This window comes from Hoplias malabaricus, chromosome 1 (genome assembly GCF_029633855.1).
Source record: "Hoplias malabaricus isolate fHopMal1 chromosome 1, fHopMal1.hap1, whole genome shotgun sequence".
In the NCBI taxonomy this organism is placed as follows: Eukaryota; Metazoa; Chordata; class Actinopteri; order Characiformes; family Erythrinidae; genus Hoplias; species Hoplias malabaricus.
In genome coordinates, this window is record NC_089800.1 from 11,047,829 (window position 1) to 11,062,705 (window position 14,877).

The following is a 14,877-nucleotide window of genomic DNA, read 5'->3' on the forward strand; positions in this document are numbered from 1 at the left end:
TTCATCTGTAATTTTAACTGATGGAAGACCCACTGTTGTAGATTACTAATAACAGAATTTAACCCAAAGTCAAAGGCCAAGAAACCCATTACTGAGGTGACAAATGTCAGATCTAAACATGTGTTGTGATTCCCTTGGTGGTCCTCCATTTGTTCTGTGAATAGAGGGTTCCTTCTGCTCTCAAAGCCATCATTAGATCTTTTTCTAATGCACAATACTTAGGCTGTCAATGTATAGATTTGCTGTCATCAATGGGTGAGTGTGAGGGTCTGAAGATTCACAGTGGGGAAACAGCTGACAGAATGGACAGTCATCCACTAAAGGTTAAATAAATTAGAGGTTTTAAGTCATTTGGGATGTTACTTGAGGACAAGCATAGATATTAACATGTCACTTTTTATTTCTCACTCTGCTAAATTTGACTATCGATCAGCAATCACCATAGAACTCTACCTGTACATTTATTAAAAATATGAAACCCTGTAAATTAAACATAGCATTTCGTGATTGAATTCGCATTAAAAGCTTACCGCTGCCATGGTTGGAATCTTCTCCCAGACGACATATACCAATCCACTGCCGAAAAGCCCAATCTGCAGCTCAGAGAATAAATAAAAAAATTTCAGGACTTTCATGGAACGTTCAGTTTCTAGGCGGTGGCCCTGTTTACTTCACGTTCTGCTATTTCACAACAATTTTCGATAATCATTTTTCTTCCCATCCCGCATTTCCTTTGCCACAACTTGCTCCGAAGTCGCCAGTCACGACTCAGAGTACAGATTACACCACGTCTATTTAGAAACATGAAAATAAACCTTTACCAGTCCCCAGAAGTGAGACTGCCCTCTCAAGTCTGAGGATAAACAGATGTACAATGCTTGTTTATAGCAGGCTGAAATAAATGATTACGACAGACAGATAGTGGTAATTATCGGAAAACCATTAACATTCCAACACTATCCATACCCTCTCGCTGGGCTCCATATGTAGCTCCCAAGCAGATGTGCAAAACAGACACTGACCATTAAAGACGAATGTTTTCATGGATGAAGTTAGGGTTGCCTCCAGTCATGTTGCAGCTCCGAGTGTATTTTTGTCCCTCTCCACCAGTTTTATTTACCTGTGAAAGGAAGAAAACTTTTATTAAAGTGTGCTGCTAATGGGTGCATCTGATACTTATGGAACAATTTAGTAAACAGTTTAAGGCATTTTACTTCAGGCAAATTGAGTAAACTGCTTGATCAAATGTGTCTAATAGTGATTTAGTGACTGGCAGGAAAACATTGCATTTAGTATGTAACCATTCAGCAGGTAGATAATGGAGCAGTTTTGTGCTGTATCCAGTAATATGAGAGTGCAATATTTCACTATTTTTCAAATATTAAAATAATCACTGTGACCGTTTGGATTTTTGCTTGTTGAGATATACCCCACAACGTTCCATGAAAATAGTAGTGATTTAATAACTGTATCAAGTTAGCTAGGTCTTACAACTATGCATTTTTCAGGAGTAGGATATTTGTCTGCCGGTTGTTGTATTTATGTGCATTAGCATGGTGGCTAGTCCTTTAGCTGTGGCTGCTATCATGAATAATATGCCAAGAATAAAATTAAACAACAACAACAGCAATACTGCAGTACTTTGTACAGCGAGATTAGTGCTAAATTATCTCCTGAGACAACACTAAAGAGTGTTACATTCTTGTGTCCTGTCATTTGAGTGTTAAAGAGGTTTGCGATCTAAATTCAGGCCTCAACATTGTGAGGTATATGATACGTTTATTGTGAGGTCTGGGCTAGTGCTAGACCAATATTAGTAAACCAGTATTTATATCACACAGTGATGGCCACATACACATATCCTTTTTGTTGGATGTGTTTATAAATATTTACTTCTAACGATGGGTGTGAGTGTATACTAATTTTACTCTTCAAGATGGTTTTACATATTTTTACAAGCTGTATCGCAACCAAAACAACTGAACTATATTATAATCCCATGTAAATTATGAATTCGTCATTTGTAATTTGACTATCACCATACAATAAAAAAAAAAACCTATAGCACAAACTCTGTAGTTTCAGCTGAAATTGACAGATTTGGAAATACATTTAGTATCTTGCTACTGCCATGAGTCAAAAGCAAATATCATCAAAGTCTGCATTTCTACTGCCATGATGTGCTATATTTTAATATATTAGTGTGACGTTATGAAAATTTGTTAAATATATATTTAAGAGAAAAATATCAGAAAAACTCATTTCAATTAAAGGAGGCTTGTCAGATTTGTAGGGCTGAATTATTTTTGCCTGACTGCCTGCCAAAAGAGGCATTTGTGCTTACTGACTGACTGACTGACCTACACCTAATGTTCAGCCGAATTTCACAGAGACAGTCTGTTGTTAGTTCAGCCATATTTCACATTCCAGTTCGTGAACTAAATTTGGAACCGTTCAGCGGTGACCAGAGGCCCTTTTTCCCTGGACAAGTACTCTTTTTGGGACCTAAAATTGCGTGTTAAAGTGTTCAAGGGGTCAGTGAGGGTTGAGGAAAAGGTGAGGTATCTTCCGGCCACCAGGGGGAGACCTCAAATCACGCTCATCAGTAATTAGGCGTGACCTCATCAGTTGCGCGAGGGCTATATGAACCCCGAGATCCAGTCGCTCAGTGCTGGGTCTTTGCTTAACAATAAGCCAAGTTCCCTGCCGGTAATGTGGTATTTGAGGACTGAGCCTCTTGGTTACACCTCCTTTAATTCTCTGTGAGGGCGCGTGTGGTTACACAGCCCTTCTGTTCGAGTCGTTCACTTTCTTTCTCTTTATATGTTCCTTGTTTTCCACAAAGCCCTATATCCCTCAACGGATAAAAAAGGCAAACCCTGAAAAAGAAGTTCACCAAGCCTTTAAAATCACCTCGTTTTATTTTGGGAAATAACTGAGTTTAATTCTCCTCAGTTTATCCGGGATGCTATCCTTCACGTGGCGTTCTTTGTTGTAATTTTCCTCACGCTTGGCGTGTTATTTTTGTGAGTCGTTTATATTCTGTTTTCCGGTGCGTGCCAGCTTTTTACAACTCCTTATTGTCGCGGCTCGTTGGCTTCGTGGTTTGTCTCATGTTGACGGTCTGGGTTCGGGTCCCACTGTTTATTTATTTGTTTTTTTTCTCATAACCTGTTCTGAGATTTAACTGTTCTGCACCAGGGCCCACGAGCATTAGTGGGATAACTCGCCAGATGCTCTCGCCCCTCGCTGCCGTTGTATGCTTAGCTGAACCTATGTGTGCTATTAGGTCCTTTACGCCTTTATTTGCTACACAAAACATGGGAATTTATTTTTTAATTCATCCTAGAACTTACATTTACGTTTTGGCATAGCTGCTCGAGATGAGGGTAGGTACATGAGCTTAGCCTGACATAAACAATGACTACTGACGTGCAGACTGGCCAATTAAATGTTTACAGAGAAGGTTATCGACCAATAACGGTAGCTCTACAGTCAGACCGTCCAATCAGAAGATTTTAGGCTACTTCACCACGCCCCTTCTCACTCAAGCGAACCAATCGGAGTAGGGGAGGGTGGGACTAGTTTGTGAAAGAAACGCTTCTCAAAGTTCTATTTAAGCTCTAGAAAAACAAAATGCCGGACGTTTGTGAAATTCCGGCCGGACATTTTTAAAGTCTAAAAAATAGGACATGTCCGGGTAAAAGAGGACGTCTTGTTACCCTACCTAAGCGGTCCCCAATTACAGCGTCAGTGAGTTGAGAGCTGAATTGGGACACACTCGTACCACTTTAGCGCTGTAGGTGCCCCATCCGCCGTGGCGAACAGCCCAGTGTTTTACTGGAGCCTCGAACAGAAATGTGTTGAACATTGTTGAGGTAATATTTCAGTCTCTTTATGCCCGAAAAATATTTCTGTGACACAGACTTTTGTTTTCTACTATATATTTAACAAAGACACCATGTCTGTCCCTATAAAGTCACAAATACACGGACACCTCACCGTTACTGCCTTCTGACGAGTAAATTACATCTGCACAACACCGTTAATGCTACTGGATTTCTTGTTGACTCACACAGACACTAATGACGTTTTCACACGGTGTGAAGGACATCAGCTGTGTTCAAATGTAGTAAAATAAACACTGACAAAATGAAACAATTTTTTAATTGTCATTTCAACGATATACAAGTACTCAGTGACGTTATTGTTCCACCAGCCATGTGTTTAATAGGACAGTGAAGATATGTATTATTTACATGGCAGTACATGGTTTAATACTGATTAAATGCACTATATATTAATGAATGTATTTCCACTGTTGTAGTTGACACAGCATGTCAATTCAATTCAGATACCTTTTGTCCATAGTGCTTTTTTTTTTTTTTTTTTGACTTTACAAGCATCTAATGAGCAAGTCAGAGGCAACAGGGTCAATAAAAACCTAGTGCACATGAAATTTTCTCTGTGTGAAAACTATGGAGTCAAAAAAGGGTAAAAACGATTGAGTTTGTAAAACAATACTCACAATCTGATTGGACCAGCAAAAGCTTTCCTATTGGTCCATCAATTGGCCGTCAAAACAGGGTCTTAAATCCGCAACTGCAAAAAGAGATTCACACACGCAGCAGAGAAGGCGAATGTGTGGATTTTTTCCACCTCATTCAAAAACTCCCACTGTCACATTTGGAACCTTAAAAAGGTCTGCTCTTGCACATTTTAAGCCGTTTGAGATGGTACTGATTCACACACTCATGACATTTGATTTACAAATGCAATTTTTTTTTCATATTTGTGAATTTAAATTATTATTGTGATTTTTGTGCAGTCCAATACGTTTGTTGATTTTAGTTTTACGTGTATGTAGTTGCTCAAACGCAGTTACAAAGTTCGTTACATTTGTGAGTATTGTTTTACAAACTCAGTCTTTTTGACCCTTTTTTGACTCCATAGAAAACAAACCAAACAAAGGGTAACACACTTTTAAGTTTACCTGATTTGGACATGAGAACAGCAGATGTGAAAACTCCTTGATTTCAATTTTATATATAGTTTCAACTTAAGTTGGTGTGAACACCAAAGTACACAATATTGCCTTTGTTGGACATTGTCAGAATTGAGCAAGCCAAGACTTGGAGTCATAATGTATACACAATTAGCTGAATTTGCCCTAAAATATACATGGATTCATTTGCAAGTTTTGGATATGCTCAGTCAAATATAATTGAATCTTCAATAAAGCTGCACTTTAACATATTCCCTACGAGGAAACACATTTAATGTGAATTTATCTTGCATGATTTAAGTTTAATAACTTTGCTAATAACATTTTGAAAATAAGTCATTGGAACAGCGGTGGCCAATTTAAGTTAAATCAATAATCACTGTATATGGAATGTATGCATTAGGCATGAGTATTTTTTTACAGCATATTTAAGGCACAGTTTTGACAGTCGTAGGTGTTTATATCTAACATTTGTTTCAGGGTTAGTTTCAGCAAAGACAGTTTAGTTCAGTGATATAGGCCCATTAGCATTGATTTACACTGATTACATTTCCTGTTTGTGGCAGCATCACACCTCAAATTGGATGCAGGTGTACTTAATGGAATGCTAAAGAATGAGCAAAACAAAAACAAAAAAAGGTTTGCAAGTCACTTCAAAGCTGTTTTTAACAGCATGTGAACGAGGTCACTAGCATCACTGTGCTTGTTTGCGTATTTCCTATGTTAATTGCCATTAGCTAGCATGATTAGTGTAAGTCTGTACAGTAAATAATTACAACTAATCAACTTGTGTGGAGCTACGTAGCACTATCTGGCAACAATTAGCCCCCCCTGCACATGTTAACAGCAGGCAGGGTTCTTGCAGAGGAACACATCAATTACACACCACCATTTTACATTTCATCTTCTTATTGGGGGCCCCCGCTAATGCTGACCACTTCCTCTCCATCCCGTTTATTTTGCTTCGGTGACTGTGCTGACCGCTCACCGCTCAGACACTCCTTAATGGCCTCACAGACAGATCGAGCTGCCAAGTCCAACCCCGCTCTGTCGGCCTCCACCTCACTGAGAGATATGATCTCGCACCGAGACGTGTTGACACATACATTATACATGCAGTCGAGGCCAAATAACTAACTGCAGGTACAGATGTTGAAGCCACGTCTGAGCCAGAAATCAAATTTGCACATTTTTTCCCGTTAACCCAAACGTAGTCTGAGCCAAAGCATGTTTGTTTTTTTTTTTTAGCTTCTGTTTAAAAATAATTAACAAAAGTAGCATACATCACATTGCTATAACATCCACCTGGAAACCTAAGTTTTTATATACGTCAGATTCCAGAACCCAGTATGGCTTACTATATTGGTGATTCCTAGGTGTGTAGCTTGCTCACTAAGCCATCACTGTGCAAAAGTAAAGGGTATTCATACTGCAAGCCTTATTGGTGGACAGGTGTTCCAGGACACTTCTGGTTGTTTATAAATGAGGACCCCCCCCCTCCATATTTAAATGATCTCAAAAGATCAAAGATTAAATGAGGCGTAACATATCTTTATCCCCCCACCCCCTGCACATATGTTAAGCAACACACCACATTTAGTAATTAAGAGAATATAATATTTCTGCATATAGGTACTGAAACTAAAACACGTGCTGGATGACTGTTGTAAGGCTGTTATACTGTGCCTCTTACACAGCAAGAAACATTTGGAACCCCTCTCTCTGAAACAAGAAAACTCACCCAATAAACACTTCTCTGACAGTGTCTACATTTCACAGAAGGAGCCATGCATCTTTCTTTTTTTTTTTGTTAATTGTATAAAAATGCCTAATGACTCACTAAGACAAATAATCAAGTGTTGTCCTTTTGAAGCTATATTCAGCGCATTCATTTGGATCTGGGGAGCATACCAACCCACCAACTGTCCCCTACCGGGCGGCCTAGTAGAGACATTGTTCACTGACTGACTGACTCGATGTTGAAGCACGCATGCGTGAATAGGAACGGTTCGTTCAGCCGTATTTCACAGGGAGAACTTAAGGTGGCGCTAATACACGGTCTGTTGTTAGTTCAGCCATATTTCACATTCCAGTTCGTGAACTAAATTTGGAACCGTTCGGTGCATGTCCACCGACATAAACTGGTTCACAAACCAGAAAAAAATTCGTTTCCAGCTGGAAGCAAAGAACAGTAGGTTCTTCAGTTCGAACTGTGGCTGAATAATAGGAAATAAGACAGGAACACTTTTTGTGTGTATCTGCTGAGCTGGCCAGAGTCTTCGGCTGGGCATTGGTTAGTTCACAAGCTCAGCTGGACGACTCGGATCTCGGCAACATTAACACATGTACTAATCTCACAGAGGAGGACTGCTGAATTTGTCTTATTTCACGTGAGTGTGTCGCTTTGTGGTGGGGAGACATTTTGTGGCGTTAGTCTGTTTATAAAATTCCATATAGCTGCGCTCAGCCACATATAACTTCACGTGTTTGACTCTAACAGTTACGTTAAATAAGTAATTCTTTAAATCAACAAAACTTTCTTGGTCTTGGTACAACACAATCCCATAAAAACCACAAGACACATCTGTGACGATGGCTATATGGCTAATGGTGGTCTGGCAAAATTAGGCTTGCCTACTTTCTCTCTTCTCTTGTTTTTCCTGGTTGGCCTCTGTGTCCTGCCTGGGACTAACTTTTCAGACACTATAGAATTGCCCCGCCCAGTCATCTGAGTTTCTCCAATCACAGCACTGGATGTTCATTTGTATAAGAGCACAAACATGAGGTTAAATGAAGCACAAAGTGTGTGGAGATGAAGTGCAAACAACAACAGAGTATAAGAAATAAAAGAGAGAACTGTGTTGCTGTGCTGTTTTTCCCCCTTGTGGTATATTTAAAACAGAGGTTTCAATAAGACCCCAGGGATCTCTGCTAACGTAAGGAAGAAGGGATAGAATTCATCCCTTTTTTAAAGCAATCATCAACAAGCTCGCTAACCATATACATGTAGTTTCATTGGGCCATAATGTGATGGAACTCTTAATCTCCAGTTTATCTATCTTAAGTTTCCAGCCTCATGCCACAGCAATCTACAGCTGAAATCCCCAACATACACGTTCTTCTAAATTATGTAATCAATGGCCTTTTAAAAGCACAAGCAAATCACCACCCTGGTGAACTGCTGACCCTTTAACGCAACCTTGGAGAAAATAGATTTACACCAATCAGGCTGAGCTGACGGTTGACTTGGAATTAAGGACACAGTGGAGAGCCCTTAATTAGAAGTGTAACCTTTTTTTTTGGCAGGGAGATTTATTTTTGCAGTGCCCATGTTTGGCTAAGTACTACAGGGAGCAGCTGAGAGAGAGGGCCATGGATTAAGGTCTAGTTCAGCTGGTCCAGTGTTCACTTGAAAACTTGTTCAAACAAAGCCCAATCAAAGGCCAGACGGACCTTACTGCTGTCATAACAACAGATTCTTTGCTCGATGAGGATGTCAGGACACTCAAATGTGGGTTCAAAAAATTTGAAGTAGCATATTACTAGGTGTATAAAGAATTCTTAAAGTATTCTTGTGTAACAAGATTCAAACATTTTCCTACTTTTTTGTCATTTATTAAAAAAAAATTATGCTATGCTCACAATAACTAACATCAAAATCACAAACTTTAAACCCTCTAAAACAATACTTAGATACAGTATTATCCCCAAGAACAGAAAAAATAAATGCAACATTTTTACCTTAATGGAACTGATGCATTTTTAAATTAATACTAGGCACCGGTTACCATAAAATGAATTACTATTTTACACACACACACACACTTTGAAACTTGTGTATACCTAAAATATATTGATGGAAAAAAGATGTGATAAATCACATGCTCTGGAAAATTGTATAGTTTTTAATAAGATGACATTTAAAAAAAGGTACTGCATGGTACATTTTCACAAATGTTTTTGTCATACACTACATCTCTAAGTTTGTATACATCTCTTCCAAGGACAGATTTGTGCTATTTTAAGATACGTGCACTGTTGACACAAGTGTTAAATCTCCATTAGAAACATTTAACAGGACACTCTAGAGCAGACTCCTGAATCTAAGATCACTATTCTCAATACCAAGCCTGGCCTAGGGTTCCAAAAACCTCCTAGCCTTGGGCTGTAAAGTTCTCTGGTCTGATTTATGTTTAAGTGGCCGAATGTAATCAAATATTAATAATAATGATCCAGCTTAAAATAAAATTAATCCCTAGAAAAGTAGCTGCAAAGGGTGACAAATTCCATACTCCAGAACTTAAAAGAATCGCTGGGCAAAGGGATGTCTACATATGTAATATATGGTGGTGTTGTGGGCGAAATCAAATGAAATTTTGTTTTAGAACTTTTTACAACTAAACAAAATAAAGACAGGTTTTAACATGAAACATAAAACCCCCAGGAGAGCAAGACTGGGGCGACAGTGGCAATGAAAAACTCCCTTCGAGGTGGTGGAAAAAAACTTGGGAGAAAACAAGACTCACAAGCGGGGGGACCTATCCTCCTCTGGTCAAAAAATTTACAAATTACTGACAGATTATTGGTCACTGTGTCACCACGCAAGTCTGCTGTTACGATCATGTGTACTGATATAATCACAATAGTGGAAGTAAATAATAAAAGCAATGATGCTGGTGTTGATATTATTATTATTATTATTATTAGTTGAGAGTCATTTTTGGGAAATATTTGGGATGAGTGTTGATGGAAGGGCAGACTAATAAAGTGGGAGCCAACCAGTGACAATTCTGAACCAGTCCACACCTTATGAAGCTGGAACTTTGTCGGTGTCTTGGATGACACCATTGCTTGCAGACAACAAGGCTGTCATTAGCGAGTGTAGTATAAATTGGCATGGCTCTAATGTAAATGAGTACAGAGATGTGTGCTGGATCATGTCACTGAGGTCTCTTCAAGGGTATGTCTTCTATTTCTTAAGTTGGGGAACATTTTTGTACGTTATTCTAATGCAGCTATCTTTTTTTTTTTTGGTCCAGGATTTCAATAACTTTATTCAGTTATATCATGAAACCACTTGTAGCTTGGCTTCTGGAAAAGAGTCAATGAAAAATGTCGTGAAACGGTTAGGATGTACGGACCACTTTTATATGTTCAAAGGTACAAAGTCTTTTTTGTTCCTTTTGGTAAATTTAAATGTACCTGTATATGTGCTGTAATACTGTGTCTTTGCTTATGCTGCATGTTTCTCTCTGCCATAGATTGCATTTAAACATCAGTTTAAGGTCATTATACAATTGTTCAGGCGTCAGACAAAATATTTAGAACCATTTTGTGCCTAGCTTTGGATGAGGGCCCTTTACACAAAGTATTAAATTCTTTAGCCATCTGATTCTTATTACTACCATTGTTTAAATCTATAATCCTATGTTTCTCCAGAACAGGGAATTTCACATCAAACCACTTTGAAAGAATTTGTAAATAAAATGGAATTATGTATGTAGTGTGAATAGTGGAACTACAGGGATTGTGTAGTACTAGGTAAACTGATAATAGACGTGTATCTCATTACGACTAGCTCAAGTGTGACCACATGTAGCACCTGGAGGATGTTTAGAGGGCGAGAAAGCAAACTTAGAAGTCAAAGTTCTCTTTAAAGCGGAAAGAAGAAGCATCAGTACTTTTTAATTGGCATTTGTGGCATGTGTTTTTTTTAAAACAGCTGAATATGATTGGACACGGTCGGGCGATCCGGCTCTGGCCTGGCCTCAAATGACACAAGGCTGTGTCCACATCGAAGTGAGACAGGAAGAAGCTCCTACATCCTCCCACCCCACTTACACCCCCATTTCCTGCAAAGACTCTAAAGAGACATGAGAGAGATGAGCGGTGTAGAAATGTCTGTATCCTATCAGACACTCAGCTGCTCTCCTAAGACCCCCAGACTCTGCGGAGATCACTAAAGGGTCACACAGGTACAATCAAAAACACATTGGATGAAAAAGATGCTCCAGCCAGTGGTAACGGGGGATTCAACCTTTTCCAATTAGATAAAGCTTCTTCACATTCACTTAGTCCATTCATAAAGACACGCAGACCTGGTGTCTTTAGCTGGTGGGGATTTTGTTGAAATGTTTCACATATTTTGTTAGCCGTCCATCACATTGTGACATGTTTGTATGATGAGTCATTTGAAAAAGCTTTGTTCCATTAACTTTAGTTACAATTATTGAGCTTTGTTCCATTCCAAAACATTACATATCAATTCATAACACTTTTAGTTATGAATAATTCAGAAATAGTAATATAGTAATATGATAAGAAGCAATAATAATTTTAATGAAATAGAACTTTCTATTATTATTATTATTATTATTATTATTATTATTATTAATAAGTTGGTATTAAGAGGGTTGACTCGCCTAATTACTACTACTACAACTATTATTATTATTAATAATAATAATAACAACAATGTCCTGAAATCATTTCTGCCATTTCAGTGTTTTGCACTGAAATATTTATTTAAATTACAAAAACAATTTTTTTAAGGTTAAATTTGGTGCACTTAGGAATTAGAAGACATTTCAGGAGAGGACATTCTGACTCTTTCTTTAAGCAATATCATCTATACAAAATGGTACCAACAGTATTAATGCTACCACAAGTCTTATACGGACTGTCAAGCCCAGACATGTCCACTGCAGTCTTATAATCAGAAATTAGTAGTTCAGCCATTCACAGTTCATCAGCTGGGTTTAATTCTGTAGAGAAGATTCCACTAAGAAACTCACTGCTGTTTTAATGGTGATTTTAAACCATGAACAAATGATCATTGAGTCGCTCCAGTTGGAAGAAAACGTATAACTCCATTTTTGTTGTTTTTGACAGCAACTAGCTATAGCTTCAGATGACCTCCTCCACCTAAAGTCTAATAACATTCTCCATGGAAGTACCTAAGTGTAAGTACATTACTGTAACATCTAATGACAGATGCTATTATCCAGCCATGTTTTTCTAATCTACATGTAATTAATTAATTACTTTTTACATTGAGCTATAATCTTAATTACTTCTCAGTTATCCTCAATGTTACAAAAGTTGTGTTGTGTTTACAGGCCCAAGAGAGACTTGGCCAAGTGGAGAAATTTGTCAAATTCAAAGATCCAGCTGAAAAAGGAAAACATGTTCGACATGGTAATGATATACAGTAAAATAAACAGCTTGCATTATAATCTTAAACAGCTCAAATCTGATGACAGACACTGTCAACCCGCCCTGGATTCTCAGTCTTCCAGCTGCTCATATGTTTCAGTGAAGACAGAAGGGGATATTTTCAAAAGCAGGTGTTTCAAGTGTGCACAGTTCTTCTGCAAGACCATTTAGTTATGACATTTACCAGACGCACATTTCAAAGTCTCTGGCAACTGCTCTCCTGAGAGAGGGTCTGAGAAACTTGGAGAGAGAGAGAGAGAGAGAGAGAGAAAGTGAGGGAGAGAGAGACTGACAGAGAGTGAGTGAAAAATGAACAGAATTAGCATGTTATAAAAATAGAAAGAGCAGAGTGGAATGAAGAAGCAAAATATTTCCACTAGCTTTTGTCATCACATTGGGGAAACTAGAGTTCCCGAAGTCCATGGGGACAGCTCTGGTCTCCATGGAAACCCTAATCAAAGCAGGATTTGCTAATTTATGTTATGGCTACAGCACAGTTTGGGAACAATTTAAATGGCGATAAGGGGCGAATGGATCCTTAATATACCTCCTCTCCCCCTCCCTCTCCGAAAACCTCTCAGCTTGCAAGAACCATTTAGCAAATAATCAGTTTGTTATTGGTCTTAAATAGTGGCTAATTAAAAGTGTGACCCCTGCGAGTAACCCTCTTCCTAGGGATATGGAGCATAAACAGGAACAATCTGTTTAATTGCAAAAGAAAAAAAAAGGGGAGAGAGTGAGAGAGAGACCTTTTTTTTGGGCAATTGGCCTTCTGTGAAACAAATGAATCCACTGGGGATTGGCCAAATGGAGGTTTAAATGCAAACAGTAGTCCAGCACTCAACTCTCAGCTCTGAATAATCCACACTGCCCGCGCTGAAATCAGAGAAAATCAAATCAAGGATAATGGCATTTTTTTTACTAAGCAGGAACACCTTTTTCACTGCAGTGCTGAATCTGACAGATGAATAAATGGCTCTAAAAGCTACATCCAAAGGAAGGGGAAGAGAGAAGGGGGTGGGGTATTTTGACACAGAGACGGAGAGGTGGAGCTGGGGTGGGCACAGTTAGTCTTTACACTTTAGCTTTTTTGTTACAGTTCACATGCACACACAAATCCCATCATGACCATTACACTGACCATGGCAAGTGTTTGATTCCATAATAATCCATACATAGTTTTATTGTATGTGAAAATATTAAGTGTTTTAAATGAAATGCCAGCAGATGTTGCAGTATGTACTATGCAAAGCATTTCAGTACCAAAACAATACAATCATTTTTATATTACATTTGACTGTATTATAGTATAGAAACATAAAATTATATACATCTAGATTAAAAATTAATCAAAAAGAGCATGCATTCTTTGACTAAAACTGATTAAATATATTAGAGAAAAGTCCCCCATAGAATAAAAAATATAGTGTGTAAAATACTACAAAGAAATATCTGTCTAAATATATCACCTTATTTATAACTAGTGTATGACATACAGACGTAAAATAAATATCCTTCAGTCCCCAAAAAATGATCTGGTCAGTGCACGTTTGTTATTAAGCTGTGGTTATGTTTATTTATAACACAGTTAATATAAAACCTATAACAAAGCTGAATAGTACACTAGGAAAAAGTGTTTAAAATATAATAAAACAAAAAGGCACATTTTCAGTGTGGGTTTTTTTGGACCTGAAAAATGTTGATGTACTACTGCATAATGTATTTTAATAGCACAGCTGAAGTACAGTAATATTTTATACAAATATTAAAGTAGACTTTAGAACTATAGTTTTGCACATAACAAAATAGAACAGTACACTGGAAACTACTAACTTTTACATGACTCAAATCACCCAAAAAGTAGCAGGTGTAACATTTTAAGTGGTGTAAAGAGTGCTGATTTACATAAGAAAGCCTTTTCACAGTAGAACTTAACGATACTTGATTTTGTGGTAAATATTCTATATTTGCAACTGCAGTAAATATATTTTATAAGTGCATTACACAAGGTTTTTTCAAAACCCAGATCTTTTTACAAACTGCTTCCCTTTAAAAGCAGTTATGGCACAAAATGTTAATGTTAAACTATTCTACCCCGGTAATGTCTAACTTTGTGACCTCTTGATCTAGTCGTGTGTGTGTGTGTGTGTGTGTGTGTGTGGATACTAATAAAGACCCAATAGATGGCAGTATTTCACAGTGAATGGAGCACTAAAAAGGAACTGAAGTATTTAACACATATCAGACAGGCTTACGCTTCTGTTTATTTTAATCAAACTGGGATAGAAGCCTTCCAAACAATATTAGAAGTGATTAGTACTGCTACAAAGGCTTGGATACCACTTTATCCTCATACTCATATGATTCTGATTAGAGGTCAGGTAGTTATGTTTGGTTTTTGTTATGTTTTGACAGGTTTGTTTACTGCTTTTTATACTTCTTTGGTTATGCTCACGTACTTGTCACGTTTGTCGTGTGTGTACAACATTCCGTTCCATTTTTGTTTATAGTGTGGAATTGTATTTGCTTTTCTTAAAGGGTCTCCATTAGTGGGGCAGGTAAAAGTGTGTTTTATGTCTGGAGAAACTGAACAGGACCTATATATTAAATCCTGAGTTTTTCTTAAGCTTCATTAGCGTGATTGACTTAAAGGGATA

The 14,877-nt window shown here is 37.8% G+C and overlaps 1 long non-coding RNA gene across 2 annotated transcripts; it reads left to right on the forward strand.

Annotated features, from left to right (window-relative positions):
- The first annotated feature begins 3,637 nt into the window (after positions 1-3,637).
- LOC136686735 (uncharacterized) lies at positions 3,638-12,353 on the forward strand. Of its 2 annotated transcripts, XR_010800371.1 has the most exons (5): positions 3,638-3,878; positions 10,045-10,165; positions 10,728-10,980; positions 11,897-11,967; positions 12,124-12,353. It is a non-coding gene; the product is annotated as an uncharacterized lncRNA (long non-coding RNA). The 2 variants fall into 2 exon arrangements; XR_010800374.1 differs by lacking the exon at positions 10,045-10,165.
- Positions 12,354-14,877: the final 2,524 nt, after the last annotated feature.